At 38.7% G+C, this 18,063-nt stretch overlaps 1 protein-coding gene across 1 annotated transcript in view; it reads right to left on the reverse strand.

Annotated features, from left to right (window-relative positions):
* Nucleotides 1-1,354: 1,354 nt before the first annotated feature.
* LOC116595649 (outer dense fiber protein 3-like protein 2) overlaps nt 1,355-18,063 on the reverse strand; it is a 40,745-nt gene continuing 24,036 nt past the window's right edge. The window contains exon 2 of the mRNA XM_032352264.1: nt 1,355-1,379. The gene's annotated coding sequence lies outside the window, so the exon portion shown is untranslated. The remainder of the gene's footprint in view (nt 1,380-18,063) is intronic.

Genomic DNA, 18,063 nt, shown 5'->3' on the forward strand with positions numbered 1-18,063 from the left:
GCCAATAAAATTGTATTGGAGCAGAGCCAGGCCCAATCATTTACATATTGTGTAGGGCTGCTTTCATCTACAAAGTCAGAGCTGAGTAGTGGTGACAGAGACCGTATGGCCGGCAAAGCTGAACATATTTACTGTCTAGCCCCTTACAACAAGTTTGCCAACCCCTACACTGAAATTATAGTTATAACTATGCCTCTAGCTATGGAGGCCCTTTCTTGTCTTACATCCTGTAATTCTCATTATACTCAATGGTATAAATTAACAGTGTTGGTTAAGTAAGATACTTGAAATGTCTTCACCCTAGGCAACTAGGTGAGCCTGTGGGTTAAATCTTGGGATTCTTAACATTAGTTCATTTTTCTTTTACTTGACATTTTTTTGGCACAGTACCACACCCTGCAAAGTCATGGCATATTATCCATATATGCGTGAACTTGTATGGCCTCATCTGGAGGCATGCTAGGAACTGAAGGAGTTCAGAAATGTCACCCCAAAATATGCTACTCTGGCATATTAATATTTTTAATTAAGGGCACTTGAACAACAGCAAATATAAGAAAACCACTCTGACTTTCCTTCTTTTTCTTGAAAGCAGGAGATGAAATTCCTATATGAAAGATGACCTCTCTATACAACAAGGAACATAACACTATCATCAAGGACAAGAAGTTAAGACCAAGAGACTGCAATACAAACCTTGTGAAAATAATTCTTCTCTTCCTTTAGCCTCCCCATATAGTCATTTTTCCATAATTGCCTCTCTTTGTTCAACCTAATATAAAAGCAAGTAAGTTTGGCCACTCGTTTAGGTCTTCTTTCCTTACGAAGTTTCCCGTGTCATGCAAAACTTGTATTAAATAAATTGGTATGCTTTTCTCCTGCTGATGAGTCTTATGCCAATTTAATTCTCAGGCCCAATCAAAAAGAACCCTAAGAGGGTGAAGATAAAATTTGCCTCCCTTTCAGAGCATTATGGTTGATTACAGAGAAACAGAAGACAAAAATGGCAACGGATGGGGCAAGGTTTGAGAGAACTTAGCCAGCGGGTGAAGTGCTCCCAAGCAGCTATGACACAGTGCTTGAGAAAGGCCTAGCAAACTTGGTTGGATTCTCACAGACATAGGGTCTAATGCGAAGGTCTAGGGACGCTAGGGTAAAAGACTCTGAGCTTAGAAAGTCAAAACTTTCAGCCAGATAGGACTTTTCATTGCACTTAGAATAAAACCCCAAATCCTTAAAATGGTCTCTAAGACCTGGTAATATGTCACTGCCTACCTCTCAGTCTTTCTTCTTCCTTCCCTCCTATAATTTATTTTAACAGTGGGAGCATAATCCATATTGACTTTCAGAAGATTCCTTTGGCAGCAGTAGGGGAGAGCCTGAAAATGAAGAGAACAGTTAGAGACCACAGGGATGGCCTAAGCAATAAAGAATCATTTAATGAATGTTTGAATTAGGAGAGTGACAGTGGGAATGAAGAAATGATGGATTCCAGCATAAATAAAACATTTTATTATTCACTCAATGAAAACAAACCTCCCACAAATTACTGAGTTCATGAAATGCATGGCAACTTCCTATGCCTTATTAATGGATATGAGTTCCTCAGCACCTTCCTACGTTAGGTAGCTGGGGTTTCCAGCAGGTGGAAGCTATTAAACTTTCTGCTCTCCTGGCCCCTTGGTTCTCAAACTTGAGTGTGTATCATAATCTCCTGGAGGGCTTATTAAAACACATCTTCCTGAGCCCTGCTCCCAGAGTTTCTGATGTATAGACCTCTAATGAGAATTTGCATTTCTAACAAGTTCTAACAGATTCCCCTAGGTGATGCCATTGCTATGGGTCCAAGGACAGCATTTTGAGAAACACTTTCTAGCCAAAAGCAGGCAAGCTGGCAAATTGGGACTCCATTGAAAAAGGTAGGTGAGGGCTTCTTTGACTCTTGCTCTCCAAGAATGGGAAGAGAAACACTCTTTTCTCAGGCACTTAAAAGAGTGACTGCATCTACCCAGACAGTCATCTTCCTCCTAAAGGGAGTTGGCTTTCCCAAGTTACAGACCTCATAGTATCTACCCTCTCTTAAAGGCACCCCCCCCCCACACCAAAACACAGATAATCAACAAGAGCCTCTGGTGGCTGCTTTTAATTACTGAGTAGCTCCAGTAAGGCATTAGGGGAAGAAAGGGGGGAAAAGGTGGGGGCAGGAACATGTATTTGAGTCATTTTCTTTCCAAAAACTCCTATGAGAACCAAAAGATAAAAAAGCATAGTGCTTGAGACATTAAGAGCACTCAATAAATGTTCAGTTATTGTTAGGACTTCAACTTTTTGAGGTAGGCATTTGCAAAGATGGCTGCATTGTAACAAAGTATTTGGGAAAAACAAGTTGATCAGGAAGGTTATTAACTTAGTTAAGAACATTTTAATATGTGCATTTTCATGGGCACCTGGGTGGCTCAGTCATTAAGCGTCTGCCTTCAGTTCAGGTTATGATCCCAGGGTCCAGGGATCGAGCCCTGCATCAGGCTCCCTGCTTGGTAGAAAGCCTGCTTCTCCCTCTCCCACTCCCTCTGCTTGTGTTCTCTCTCTCGCTCTGTCTCTCTCTGTCAAATAAATAAATAAAATCTTTTTTAAAAAATCTTTAAATATATATATATATATGCATTTTCATATTTATAAATTTTAATGTCATGGCTCTAAGGTTAAAATTGCAGAATTTTATAAAACAGAGCTAACAAGTTATATGAGAAACAAAGACAGCAGAAAGTTTCCAGAGCTTCCTTTGGGAAATGGAGATGTGACCCAGTTTGAGGCCTCACTAGCTAGAGGGTATCCCTAATGCTAGCTAGCAGCTGGCTGGCTCATGGAGACTAGTTTTTGAGAGCAGGCAGTAAACACATGTTAAGCTTGTGATGTGCTTTGGCAGAAAGTCTTGACAAACCTCTGTCATTCTTTAAACACATGGTTCCAGAGTTTCTAAACAAAGTGCAGTGTAAACTTTGACTTTGCCTCCTCTGGTGGGAGGAAGGGAGGGGCAGATTTTGCAATGCCTTATTAAATATGTCAGGGTTTTGCTAATTACAAAAAAAACATGTATTCTCTCCAGGGAAGAATTTCTTTTTGGCACATTCCTATACTTTAATATTTGTATCTCAGCTATCCATTCCAATAGTATTTCTATGCTTTATATACTTTCAAATTACCCTGAGACATTTACATGAGTTCTATGAATTATACCTTAAAGTACTTAAAGTAAAAAACAAACAAACAAACAAACAAACAAACAGAAAGCCTCTATAAATTTAACTAAAATTTATTAAAAATTATAAGAATGTATTTATTTGTAAAATTTTAGCAACTATTCTGTGGTTTTTTTAAGCATGTTATGAACCTGTAACCTGAGAAAACCTACGTAGTTAATATTCTTTAAAGTGAAAATGCAATTATTAGACTCAATCCATATTATTCAGTAAAATGCAATTCAACATTCATTTACTGTGTGACTGGTAGATTTAGGGCACACATAGGTGAATAAATGATGAAGTCCTTGTCCTTAATGAGTTCATAGTCTTTTGACCGTGTGTTTCTCTGTTTCTCTGTCACTCTCCCTCACTAGAGGAAGAAGTGACTGCCACGCAGTCTGAACATGTTGTCACCGAGGAAGGGAACTTTGGTTGGCTTTTGAAAGATACTAAGAATTGGGGTGGGGAGATGGGGAGAGAAGGGCAGGACGTTCTGAACAGAAGTAACCAAATAAGTGAGAACACTGACATAAAAAATAATTTGTTGAGACTGACAAGCAGTTCTACATGGCTATAGCTCCTGTGTTCATATTAAGAGGAATGCAAATGAGGGTAAAAAAGTTAGATGGGGCCAGATGGTAAAAGGTTCTTTTTGTGTTCTAAGGGATTTCAAATTTTACCTGTAGGTGGCTAGAAGCCATGGAAGCTTTGTAAGCAGCAAAGGTATAAGATTTGATTTGTGTTTTGGCAACAACTTTAGGGACAACAGTATAGAAACAGGACCATAGTGAAGTACCTCAACAAAAAGTCATGTTAGGATTTGGTCACAACAGCCCTCAGGAGGCAGAACTCTGTTTATTGTGTTTCCAAATGTTAGATTTGACAGTAGCCTTAAATTGTCTTTATTTTTATTATTTTTTAAAGATTTATTTATTTTGGGGGGTAGCCCATGATTTGGGGGTTTGGGCAGATGGAAACTGAGAATCTCAAGCAGACTGCTCGCTGAGCTGGGAGCCGAATGCAGGGCTCAATCTCACCACTTTGAGTTCATGACCTTAGCCAAAATCAAGAGCTCAACTGACTGAGCTACCCAGGTACCTCAGCCTTAAATTGTTTTAAAAACTGTTGTATTATATAAAATGCAACAATTGCTGTAAATTAACTAAAACCAAGGCCCCATCCAAAGGCCAAAAGCATGAGAAAAGAGTGCAAAATTGAAAATATAAGGATTTCAGGAAAAAACACACATTCCCCCCTCCCCACAGACACACACATATTAGGTAAGAAGTTAAGGAGTAAAGATAAGTGTATTTCCTTGGTGGTCAGTAAAATCTTTTCCAACAGCTTAACTAATTAACATTAGATAAAAATCTAAGATGTTTTTGTGTAGGGGAAGAGGGAATATGATTCCTGGGATATACTGTGCAACAACTAAATAGTTTATTAAAGGAAGTAGAAAAGAAAGCTTGGGTTTATGAGTCAATCAATTTGATATTTAAAAGGAAAACTATGGAGAATAATATTAATAGTTATATATAAAAGATGTCAACATAGTACATAAGAGTGGTTAGGATAATTTTAGACTATAAACAGTCATAAAAAATGCTAACAAAGCACTGGGCTATATGCTACTTATGTATTATTACATAACAAAAAGAACTTTGAGTTTGCAAAATCTTCATAATAAAATTCAACTTCAGAAGTTTATTTTGAAACTTATAGAGTTTCAGTGTGCATACTCTAAATTTGATTTCACATTACTACTGAAAACATAAAACAGATTCAAAAAATCAAATATTAATTTTTTTCTTTTTCAAGTTTTTGTTTATATTCTAGTTAGTAGGGGCACCTAGGTGGCACAGTTGGTTAAATGTCTAACTCTTGGTTTCAGTTCAGGTTATGCTCTAATATTTGTGAGATCCAGCTCACATCTGGCTCTATGCTCAGCATGGAGTCTGCTTTGGACTGTCTCTCCCTCTCCCTCTGCTCCTCGCCACCTCTGTGCTCTATCATGCCCTCTTTCTCTCTTTCTAAATTAATAAAAACATCTTTAAATTTCAGTTAACATACAGTGTAATATAGTTTCAGGTGTAACATTTAGTGACTCAGCACTTACCTATAACACCATGTTCATCACAACAAATACCCTCTTTAAATACCCGTCACCCATTTAACCTGTCCACCTGCTCACCTCCCCTCCAGTAACCCTCAGTTTGTTCTTTATAGTTAAGAGTCTGTTTTCTGGTTTGCACCTCTTCCCCCCCCACCATGTTCATCTGTTTCATTTCTTAAATTCCACATAAGTGATATCAAATAGTATTTTCTTTCTCTGAGTTATTTCACTTAGCATAATGGTCTCTAGCTCCACATCATTGCAAATGGCACGATTTCATTCTTTTTTTTATGGCTGAGTAATATGCTGCTGTGTGTGTGTGTGTGTGTGTGTGTGTGGTGGGTGGGTGTGTGTACCATGACTTCTTTCTCCAGTCAGCAGTCAATGGGCATATGGGCATTTGGGCTCTTTCCATAACTTGGCAATTGTTGATAATGCTGCTATAAACATCAGGGTGCATGTATCCCTTTGAATCAGTATTTTTGTGTCCTTTAGGTAAATACCTAGAAGTGCATTGCTGGGTGATAGGTAGTTCTATTTTCAACATTTTGATGAATCTCCATACTGTTTTCCAAAGTGGCTGCACCAGTTTGCATTCCCAGGAACAGTGTAAGAGTGTTTCCCTTTCTCTGCATCCTCACCAACATCTATTGTTTCCTATGTTGTTAATTTTAGCCATTCTGACTGGTGCCAAGTGATATCTCATTGTAGTTATGATTTGTATTTGGTGGTAAGTGATGTTGACCATCTTTCCATGTGTGTGTTAACCATCTATATGTCTTCTTTGGCAAAATGTCCATTCGTATCTTCTATCCATTTTTTAACTGGGTTATTTTGTTTTTTGGGTGTTGAGTTTTATATGTTCTTTATATATTTTTAGGATACTAATCCTTTATCAGATATGTCATTTGCAAATATCTTCTCCCATTCAAGGTTGCCTTTTAGTTTTGTTGATTATTTCCTTCACTGTGCAGAAGCTTTTTATCTTGATAAATTCCCAGTAGATTACCTCTGCTTTTGTTTCTTCTCGCCTTGGCAAGAAGTTGCTCAGCTGATGTCAAAGAGGTTCCTGCCTGTATTCTCCTCTAGGATTTTGGTGGTTTCCTGTCTCACATTTAGGTCTGTCATCCATTTTGAACGTGTAAGAAAGTAGTCCAGGGGCACCTGGTGGGTCGATTGGTTAGGCATCCAACTCTTGATTTTGGATCAGGTCATGATCTCAGTGTTTTGAGATCGAGCCCCACATCGAGCCTGTGCTCAGCAGGGAGTCATCTTGAGATTCTCTTCCTCCTTCTCTCCCCTTTCCCCTCCCCAACACTTGCACTGTCTGTATATATAATAATAAAGATAAATAAAACTTTAAAAATTGTCCAGTTTCATTCTTTTGCATGTTGTCCAATTTTCCCCAGCACAATTTGTTGAGACGATCTTTTTTTCCCACTGGATATTCTTTCCTGCCTTAAGATTAGTTGACTACATAGTTGCAGGTTTATTTCTGGGTTTTCTATTCTGTTCCACTGATCTATGTGTCTGTTTTTGTATCAGTACCATACTGTCTTGATCACTAGAGCTTTGTAATATAATTTAAACTCTGGAATTGTGATGTCTCCACCTTTGCTTTTCTTTTTCAAGATTGCTTTGGTTGTTTGGGGTCTTTTGTGGTCCCATACAAATTTTAGGATTGTTTGTTCTAACTCTGTGAAAAATGCTGTTGCTATTTTGATAGGGATTGCATTAAATGTGTAGACTGCTTTGGACATTATAACAATATTTGCTCTTCCAATCCATGAGCACAGAATGTTTTTCAATTTCTTTGTGCCATCTTTAATTTCTTTCATCAGTGTTTTATACTTTTCAGAGTACTAGTCTTTTACCTCTTTGGTTAGGTTTATTTCCAGGTACCTTATGGTTTTCCAATTGTATATGGAATCAATTCCTTGAAGAAATCAAATGTTAAATTAAGTCTTATTTCACACAGGTTCTCAAAATGAGTCATAGAGGAAATTATTCAATCAGATCCGCTTTTGTTATTATTAACTTACTTAATGGAATGTATAAAATAAAAAAAACACCCTACTAAATTTAATTGAATCTTTTTAAAGACAGCATAAAATATATTCATTAGAGGGATGCCTGGATGGCTCAGTTGGTTAAGCAGCTGCCTTCAGCTCAGGTCATGATCCCAGTGATCACATCAGGCTTCTTGCTCAGCAGGGAGCCTGCTTCTCCTTGTGCCTCTTCCTGCCACTCTGCCTGCCTGTGTGCACTCTCTCTCTCTCTCTCTCTGACAAATAAATAAATTTTAAAAATATATTCATTAGAAACTCTGATGTCAGGGGCACCTGGGTGGCTCAGTGGTTTAAGCCTCTGCCTTCAGCTCAGGTCATGATCTCAGGGTCCTGGGATCAAGCCCCACATCGGGCTTTCTGCTCAGCAGGGAGCCTGCTTCCTCCTCTCTCTCTGCCTGCCTCTCTGCCTACTTGTGATCTCTGTCTATCAAATAAATAAATAAAAATCTTTAAAAAAAAAAAAAGAAACTCTGATGTCAATATGTTTGTCTTAAACAGGGAACCAAATTACAAACTTCACTTAAAAGGTATTGCTCTTATTTTCCCCTATTTTTTCTTTTCTTTTTTTCTGAGATAAAATTGGTATTTGTTTCAGGCATACAACATTATAATTTGATATTTGTATACACTACAAAGTGATCACCACCATAGTCCAGTTACCAGGCATCACCCTATGGCAGAGCTCCTTCCCCAACTTTGTCTACCCCCCAAACCTCCTTCCCCTCTTATAATTACCCATCTGTACCTACGAATTTGGTTTTTTAAAGTAAACTCTATGCCCAAAGTGGAGTTTGAACTCATAACCTTGAGATTAAAAGTCACATGCCCTACCAGCTGACCCAGCCAAGTACCTGTTTTGTTTTTTAGATGCTGTGTATAAATAAAATGATGTATGTACCTCTCTCTGTCTGACTTATTTCACTTAGCATAATACCATCAAGGTCATCCATTTGCTGCAAATGGCAAGCTTTCCTTCTTTTTTATGGCTGTATTATGGCAGTAGTATTCTGTTGTGTGTGTGTATATGCGTGTACAATATATATACTACATGTCTATATCTATATTTCTATCCATCTATATATATGTATATTGCCTTCTTCTTTATTCATTTATCTGTCAATGGACACTTGTTTCCATTATCTTGACTATTTTAATAATCCTGAAATGAACATGGGTTTCATGTATCTTTTTGAATTAGTGTGTTTGTGTTTCTTGAATAAATACCCAGAAGTGGAATAGCTGAACTGTATGTTAGTTCTATTTTTACTTTTTTGAGGAATCTCCATACTATTTTTCTGTAGTAGCTGTACTAATTTACAATCCTACCGACAGTGTACAAAAGCTCTCTTTTCTTCACATCCTCTCCAACACTTACTTCTTGTCTTTTTGATAATAGCCATTCTGACAGGCATGAAATTGATAACTCATTCTGGTTTTGATTTCCATTTCTCTGATGACTAGTAATATTAAACATCTTTTCAAGTGCCTGTTGGCCATATATATGTTCTTTGGGAAAATGTCTATTCAGATCCTCTGCCCATTTTTCAGTCAGGTTGTTTTTGTTATTGTGTTAGGAGTTCTTTATATATTTTGGATATTAACCCCTTATTGGATATGATATTTGCAAATATTTTCCCCCATTCAGTAGCTTGCCTTTTTGTTTTGTTGATGGTTTCCTTTGCTGTGCAGATACTTTTTAGTTTGATGTAGTCCTGTTGTTTATTTTTGTTTGTTTCCCTTGCCTTTGGAGTCAGACAGAAAGAAAGAAAGAAAGAAGGAAAACATTGTTAAGATCAGTATCAAGGAGCTAACTGCCTATATTTTCTTCTAGGAATCATATGGTTTCAGATTGTACTTTCAAGTCTTTATTTTGAGTTTATTTTTGTATATGGTATAAGATAGTGATCTAGTTTCAGCCTTTTGCATGTGGCTATCCAATTTTCCCAAAACCACATATTTGTCTTTTTCTCATTGTATATTCTTGGCTCCAACTTCTCTCTTTAGGTCTATTAATATTTGCTAGTCTCTGTATATAATAGTCTATCTTAAGTTGATAACATCTTAAGTTTGAGTACATTCTAAAAACTACATTCTTACTCCCTCACCAAATGTGTTTGTTCTGTTTTTTATCTCATATTTTACATTTTTAAATTTTTTTGTATACCTTAACTAATTATTATAATTTTATTACTTTTGTCTCTTAACCTCCATATTTTCTTGCTACTTGGTAGTGCCTCCCTCCCACCCAATCCTAATGAATAACCTTTGGTATTTCCTGTAAGATCTGTTTAGTGGTGATGAGCAACTGTTGTTTTTGTTACTTGAAAAACTTTTATCTATCTTTCAGTTCTGAATGATACCCTTGCCAGGAAAACTATTCTTGGTTTGAAATTTTTTCCTTTCAACAATTTGGGTATATCAAGCTGCCCACTTCTGGCCTGCAAAGTTGCCACTGAAAAATCAGCTCATAGTCTTAGGGGTTTCCCTTGTCTTTTACAAGTTGTTTTTCTTTTGATACTTTCAATATTATAACTTCTGGAGTTATAATTATAATGTGTCTTGGTGTAGATCAGTTTGTATTCATCTTATTTGAAAACTCTGTGTTTCCAGGAGCTGGATGTCTGTTTTCTTCCCCAGGTTAGCTAGGTTTTTCAGCCATTATTTTTTCAAATAAGTTTTCTACTCCTTTCTCTTTCTCTCTCTTCTCCTGATTAACCCCTGTAATGCAAATGTTATTCTGCTTGATATTGTCCCACAAGTGCCTTAAGCTATCTTCACTTGAAAAAATTCTTTTCTCCTCTAGCTGTTCTGATTAGGAGATTTCCACTGCCCTGTCTTTCAGGTCATTGATCTGTTTTTCTACTTTGTCTAGTCTGCTTTGAAAATTTCATGTATTTTGTAATTTAGTTATTGTATTCTGTAGCTCTGTGACCACTGTACTTTATGTTTTCTGTCTTTTTGGTGAAGTTCTCAATATGTTCATCCATTCTTCTCCCAAGATCAGTGAGAATCTTTACTACCATTACTTTGAACTCTTTGTCAGGTAGATTATTTATATCCTTCCATTAAGGTCTTTTGTCATATTCTCTTCTTTGGGACATACCCCACTGTCTTCTCATTTTGCTTGACTCTGTATTACATGAAACAGCTACTGTCTTGAAGGAATGGCCTTATGTAAGAGGTGAACTTTATCACTCTACCTTGCCCTTGCTTCTAATCTTCATAATGTCTAAATAGCCTTATTTGTTCTTGATAGGTTCCAGTTGCTAAGGGTGTGCCAAGGCCCATCAGTGTTCCAAAGGAAGAGGTCTTAGAAAGTACCTAATTTCAGGCTAACTGCAAGCCAGATCCTTGGGCAACAGGTTTTAAGGTATGTAAGCATGTATAGTCTTGTGGTTCCATAATTGTAAACTTTGCTGGACTCCACACCAGATCTAAAGGAGCTCCCTGGTGACTGTTGCAAAAATATGGCTTTCAATATGTATATAAGATTCTTTATGGGAGGTATCAGTAAACTGTGGCAAAGCCAAAGGGTTGCAATAATATGGTGTCTCCTTGCCCATGTTCACAGAGTGAATCTCTGTAGCCTCTGGATGTATGACAAACCTGAAGACTGCCCCTCAGACTGAAGCTTCTTGGAATGAAAATAATATACCTTTTCACAGGAAGCCTAAAGGTGTATTTCAGTCTATTTGTGCTCTGCCCTGGGAACAGCTGTCTGCCAAGGACCATCTCTAATTTCTCATATGTGGAGCCCAGAATTGTGATTGGCTAGACACAGAGGCCAGGCACTCAAGGGGCATCCCTTGATGTGTCTTCCCCCTATGGCAGGACAGGCCATGACTATAGCACATGGGAATGGGGTGCTGGAACCACCAGGCCAGGGTATGGCATAGTGGGCCATGGCTGTGGCTGTGGGGGCAGAAGCTTCCATCAGAGCTAGCAAGCTAGAGAGGAGTTGTGAAAATTGTGCAACACTGGCACCAACAAAATAGAAGAATGCAAAAATGGCACCCACCAAGACTTCAGTCTCTGGGAAAGGTCCCAACAGTTTCCTGCCTCTCTGGCAGATGCTTTAAGATTAACAAAGAGTCTCTTTTGCTTATAGTCTAGGCACCTTTCAAACTGTTGCTTTTGTGGAGGGTCCCAGGGTGAGTGCGGATATGGACAAGCCCTTTAAGAGCAGATTTTCCATTTCTTAAGGCCCTATGGTTCTCCTAGAAGTAAACCCTGTTGGTTTTCAAGGCCAGATGCTTTGGGGACCTTCTTTCTGGTGCAGCTTCTAAGGGTTAGGAATGTTGGACACAAATCCCTCACTCTGAAGCTCTGTATTAAGAGATCCTTCCCAACTATAGATCTCTGCCCTAGCATGGAGTTTCTTACAAAACCACTTCTCTTCCTCTCCTACCTGCCTTAATATGGCCTTTTTGTTGTGAGGATGCTTTTCAGCTAGCTTCCAAGTCCTTATCACAGGGAATTGTTCCACTTGGAGCTGTAGATTTATTTATTGTCTTTATGGGAGGAGGTAAGTTCAGGATCTGTCAATGCTGCCATCTTGAATCTCCCTCTATTCCACCCCCACTACAAACACTTATTTTGTGAATTTCAAATCTATTTTACTGTATATAAATTACACCTAATTTTTAAAATTTCATTAAAGAAAAGTATAAAAAAGTTTCACCTTAAAAAAAAAAAACTTTTCAAACATATAAAAGTTAAGACTGGTATAATGAAACTAGATTCACTGGGTTAACATTTTGCTATATTTGCTTTCTCTCTCTTTCCAGAACTAAATAAAAGTAAGTTGTAGATTCCACAGACATCAAGACACTTTTCCTTCTAAACACATCAGCAAAACTTAAGAGGTATTTTGATAACCAAATTTTGATACACTCAATTGACTCTATCAAAAACCACCTTGGAACAAAGAGACAGATAAATGTGCAATGTAGAATAGATAAGTTGAAATTAAAACTTCATTATATTTGATGAAAAATGAAGGCAAAGGAGCATGACAAATTAGTGGGGGAGGAAAAAAGAATCATTCAATAAAAATGCCAGGATAATTGGCTAGCCATTTTGGAAAATAAATCAATTAAATCTTAATTTCATGCAATACACCAAAATAAAGTATAAATATATTGGGAATTATAGGTTAAAAAATCTTATCATTAAAAGAGAAAATAGGGGCTCAGTCAGTTTAAGTGTCCAATTCTTGCTTTCAGCTCAGGTCATGATCTCAGGGTCATGAGATTGAGCCCCACATCAGACTTTGTGGTCAGCAGAGAGTCTTCTTGAGATGCTCTCCCTCTCCATCTCCCTTTGCCCCTCCTCTGCTCTCTCTAAAATAAATAAATAAATTTTTAAAAAAGGAAAGAAAGAGAAAATAATCATTTGTTTATGTTAATTATTTGCCTTAGCATTTACAGTTTGCTTCAAATGACAAATTTTAAAGATTTTATTTGAGAGAGAGTGAGAGACCTCAAGCAGAGGAAGCAGCAAAGGCAGAGGGAGAAGCAGATCCCCCACTGAGCAGGGAGCCCTATGCATGACTTGATCCCAGGACTCTGGATCATGACCTGAGATAAAGTCAGATGCTTAACTGACTGAGCCACCCAGGTGTCTCTCAAATGATAAATTTTGTACAATATGAATGAGAATCAGATAGGTGAGAAAAGGAGAGTAAGGGAAAAATAAAGAATGAATATTAACAATCTCTGGCTGGGTAAAAACTTTTCATCTTAGATACAATGATGGACTTAGTAAAGAAAAATATGTGTTACTACATAACAGTTAAAAGTTGACATGGGGGGGACAAGATGGCAGGGAAGTAGGAGGAGGCGCCTTTTAAACCTGTACTCTAAAGTGAGCTGATTACCTACCAAAGAACTCCGATCACCCATGAAATCAGCCTGAGATCAGAATTATACACGTCTGGATCTCTACAAGGGAAGAAAACTCCAGTGGGCAGGTAAAGCAGAGTGGGAATGGTGGACTGATATCGGAAGATAAAAGGGAGAGAGAGCCACCAGAGGCGACCGGTTGGAAAGTAATACCCCTAATACGAGCGAGAGTGCCCTGTGTCTGGGGACCAGCATTAACTTGGAGACTGGTTGAAAGCACTCCAAAAGAGCAAAGGATCACGGGGCAGGGCAGGGGGGAATTGTGGGAATCGGGCAGCTAGGGACAGGGGCTTAAGTCCCTGGTCCCAGGACAGCCTCCCCTGGTGATGAGCCAGAAAGAGTGCGGCGGAGAAAACAGGTCTTCGTCCCCAAGCCACCAGCGTGCCCGAGAACACATGGGGTCTGGCTCCTGTGAAGGGCTGGGAGCCTCCCCAGATGACAGAACGCACAAGCCCTGCCATAGAGCCCGAGATGCGCGTGCCCCAAACTCTCCCCTGAGAGAGGTGCGCGAAGGCCCAGCCTGGTGCTTTTGGATCTGCGCCCCGTTCTCAGATTCTGAAACGCGTGCTAGACCCACAGCCTCCCCTGAAAGAGGTGTGCGCAAGCCGGGCGCTCTTAGACCCAGAAAGACCAGGCACTCCCAGCCCAGGCCAGCGGGAAAATCTCAGTGTGTGATCACTGCTTGGAACCTCTCTGATGGTCTGGAGCTGCCCAGAGAGCCGCCGCTGCCGTGGTTTTGGGTACAAGCAAAAGATCCTGCGTCCCCAGGGACCGTGACTCGGAACCTGCTCTGCCAGCAGCCAAGGGGGAACTTATTTGGGCTCTGCAGCCAGACTGAGGCTTCTCTCTGAGAGGGAGGTCAGGGTGCAGTTTGTTTTCCTCTAAAACTACAAAAACCATCAAAAGCGGTCAAGGTGAGAGAAAAAAAAAAGTGAACAAACATAAAAACTGCCAGAGAACAAAAGCCTGAAAAAATCCAATTTCCTCAGAGCCCACCCCCTTGAGGGGGACGGGAGGACTTAACTCAGGGAACATCACTGACTGAAAACCCATGTGGCAGGCCCCTCCCCCAGAAAACCAACAAGGAAAGGAAAAAAAAACTACAAGAGAACAACCGCCACTACTTCTTAGGACAACTTTTATTTTTAACTTGTTCCCACTATTCTGGTTCATTTTTTTTAAATATATATAATTTTTTAACCTATTTACCGTCACAGTGAGATGTCCAGTACATCATATTCCATAATAACCTTCTAACCTGAACTTTTTGATAGGTACACCTGTGTTTTTCTTTTGAATTTCTATTTTTTGAATTTATTTTTTAAAAATTTTAGTTCAGTTTAGTCTAGTTTATTCCTTTTTATTTTTATTTTCTAATATTCATATAGAGTTAAACTTCAAAGTAATCTCCTTTCCCCAATCAATACTACCCCTATAGGTAAACCAATTTTTAATCCCCCTTTATCTTAGGAAAGCTGAGTCCTTTAACAAAGATATGAAGATATATCCAGGAAGAATCAAAACAACCTTCCTTATCCACACTGAGAATTTATAACCACTCTCCCATCTTTTTCTTCCACCACTGTTTCTGTGTTTTTGTGTTTGTTCTGATAGTATATAAATCTTACACTTGGGGTTCTTTTTGATGAGGTTTTTCCTTTATTTGCATATATATTTTTTTCTCGTCATATACTTTTATCAATCTTTTTGTTTGTATACTTCATAAATCTTACCTTGGGGCCCATTTGGGCTGAACCTTCTCTTTTATTTTCCCTTTTTTCTTCTGTCTCTCTCTCTCTCTCTCTGTCTCTCTTTTTTCTTTTTCTTTCTTTCTTCTCTCGTTTGGGTGGGGAATCCTGATTGCTCAGAAGCATTCCAAGGTGCACCTTGACTGCACCACGGTCGATACATCCAGCTAAATCTATTCAGTCATCTCTCATCAAAATGACTAGGAGGAGGAATGCCCAACAGAAGAAAAATACAGAGGATGGGTCTTCTGCAACAGAGCTAACAGCTATCAACATAGACAATATGTCGGAAAGAGAATTCAGGCTAACAATTATCTAGGCTATAGCTAGGTTGGAGAAAGCCATGGATGACCAAATGGAATTGATTAGGGCAGAACTGAAAGTGACCAGACAGGATGTTCACAATGTTAGGGCTAAGCTGAAAGCTACCAGGGATGAGCTTCACAATGCTCTCAATGAGTTCCAATCTAATCTAAATTCTCTCAAAGCTAGGGTAACTGAGACAGAAGATAGAATTAGTGATCTAGAGGACAAACAGATAGAGAGAAAGGATCAGGAGGAAGCCTGGAACAAACAGCTTAGAAGCCATGAAAACAGAATCAGGGAAATAAATGATGCCATGAAACGTTCCAGCGTCAGAATTATTGGAATCCCTGAAGGGGAGGAGAAAGAAAGAAGTCTAGAAGATATAGTGGAACAAGTTCTTCATGAAAATTTTCCCAAATCGCAAATGGAACAAGCGCTCATGTACTAGAGGCTGAATGGTCTCCACCCAAGATTATGCAGTCCAAAAAAAACCATCAAGGCACCTGATAGTCAAATTGAGGAATCATAATTGTAGGTATAATCTCTTGAAAGCAGCTAGGACAAAGAAGCTCCTTACTTACAGAGGAAAGCCCATCAGAATAACGTCAGACCTGTCCACAGAGACCTGGCAAGCCAGAAAGGGCTGCCAAGATATATTCAGGGCATTAAATGAGAAGAACATGCAGCCAAGAATACTTTATCCAGCAAGACTGACATTCAAAATGGATGGAGAGATAAAGAGTTTCCAAGACTGGCAAGGCTTAAAAGACTACGCAACCACCAAGCCAACACTGCAGGAAATATTAAGGGGGGTTCTATAAAAGAGGAAAAATCCTAAGAATAGCATTGAACAGAAATATAGAGACAATCTACAGAAAGAAACACTTCAAAGGTAACACGATGTCAATAAAAACGTATCTATCAATAATCACTCTCAATGTGAATGGCCTAAATGTGCCCATAAAATGGCACAGGGTTGCAGATTGGATAAAACAACAGGACCCATCCATATATTGTCTACAAAAGACCCATTTTGAACCTAAAGATACACCCAGACTGAAAGTGAAGGAATGGAGAAGCATCTTTCATGCCAATGGGCCTCAAAAGAAGGCTGGGGTAGCGATTCTCATATCAGATAAATTAGATCTTAAACTAAAGACTGTAGTCACAGATACAGAAGGACACTACATCATTCTTAAAGGGACTATCCACCAAGATGATCTAACAATTGTAAATATCTATGCCCCCAATATGGGAGCAGCCAATTACATAAGAAAACTGTTAATCAAGATAAAGAGTCATATTGATATAAATACATTAATAGCAGGAGATCTTAACACACCTCTCTCAGAAATAGACAGATCATTGAAGCAGAAAATCAATAAAGAAACAAGAGCATTGAATGACACATTGGACCAGATGGACCTCATAGATATATACAGAACATTCCACTCTAAAACAACAGAATACTCATTCTTCTCAAGTGAACATGGAACCTTCTCTAGAATAGACAACATACGGGATCACAAATCAGGACTCAACTGATACCAAAAGACTGAGATTATTCCCTGCATATTCTCAGATCACACTGCTTTGAAACTGGAGCTCAATCACAAGGAAAAGTTCTGAAGGAACTCAAACACTTGGAAGCTAAGGACCACCTTGCTTAAGAATGTTTGGATCAACCAGGAGATCAAAGAAGAACTTAAACAATTCATGGAAACCAATGAGAATGAAGACACTTTGGTCCAAAACCTATGGGATACAGCAAAGGCGGTCCTAAGGGGGAAATACATAGCCATCCAAGCCTCTCTCAAAAAAATTGAAAAATCCAGAACACAGCAGCTGTCTCTACTCCTTAAAGAACTGGAGAATCAACAACAAATCAAACCAACTCCACACATAAGAAGGGAAATCATCAAGATTAGAGCTGAGATCAATGAGGTAGAAACCAGAGGTAGAACGTATCAATGAAACTAAAAGCTTGGTTTTTTGCAAGAATCAATAAGATCGATAAACCATTGGCCTCGCTAATCCAAAAGAAAACAGAGAAAGCCCAAATTCATAACATTATGAATGAAAAGGGAGAGATCACAACTAACACCAAGGAAGTAGAAACAATCATCAGAAGTTATTATCAACAGTTATATGCCAATAAGCTAAGCAACCTAGATGAAATGGATGCATTCCTGGAAAACTATAAACTCCCAAAATTGAACCGGAAGAAATCAACAACCTGAATAGACTGATATTTAGTAATGAGATTGAAGCACTGATCAAAAACCTCCCAAAAAACAAGAGCCCAGGACCTGATGGATTCCCTGGGGAATTCTACAAAACTTTCAAAGAGGAAATAACACCTATTCTCCTGAAGCTGTTTCAAAAAATTGAAGCAGAAAGAAAACTTCCAGACTCTTTCTATGAAGCCAGCATTACCCTGATCCCCAAACCAGGCAAAGACCCTACCAAAAAGGAGAATTTCAGACCAATATCACTGATGAATATGGATGCTAAGAATCTCAACAAGATCCTAGCAAACAGGATCCAACAGCACATTAAGAAGATTATCTACCATGACCAGGTGGGATTCATCCCTGGGCTACAAGGATGGTTCAACATCCGCAAATCAATCAATGTGATAGAACAAATTAATATGAGAAGAGAGAAGAACCACATGGTCCT

Source organism: Mustela erminea, chromosome 7 (assembly GCF_009829155.1).
Source record: "Mustela erminea isolate mMusErm1 chromosome 7, mMusErm1.Pri, whole genome shotgun sequence".
Taxonomy (NCBI): domain Eukaryota; kingdom Metazoa; phylum Chordata; class Mammalia; order Carnivora; family Mustelidae; genus Mustela; species Mustela erminea.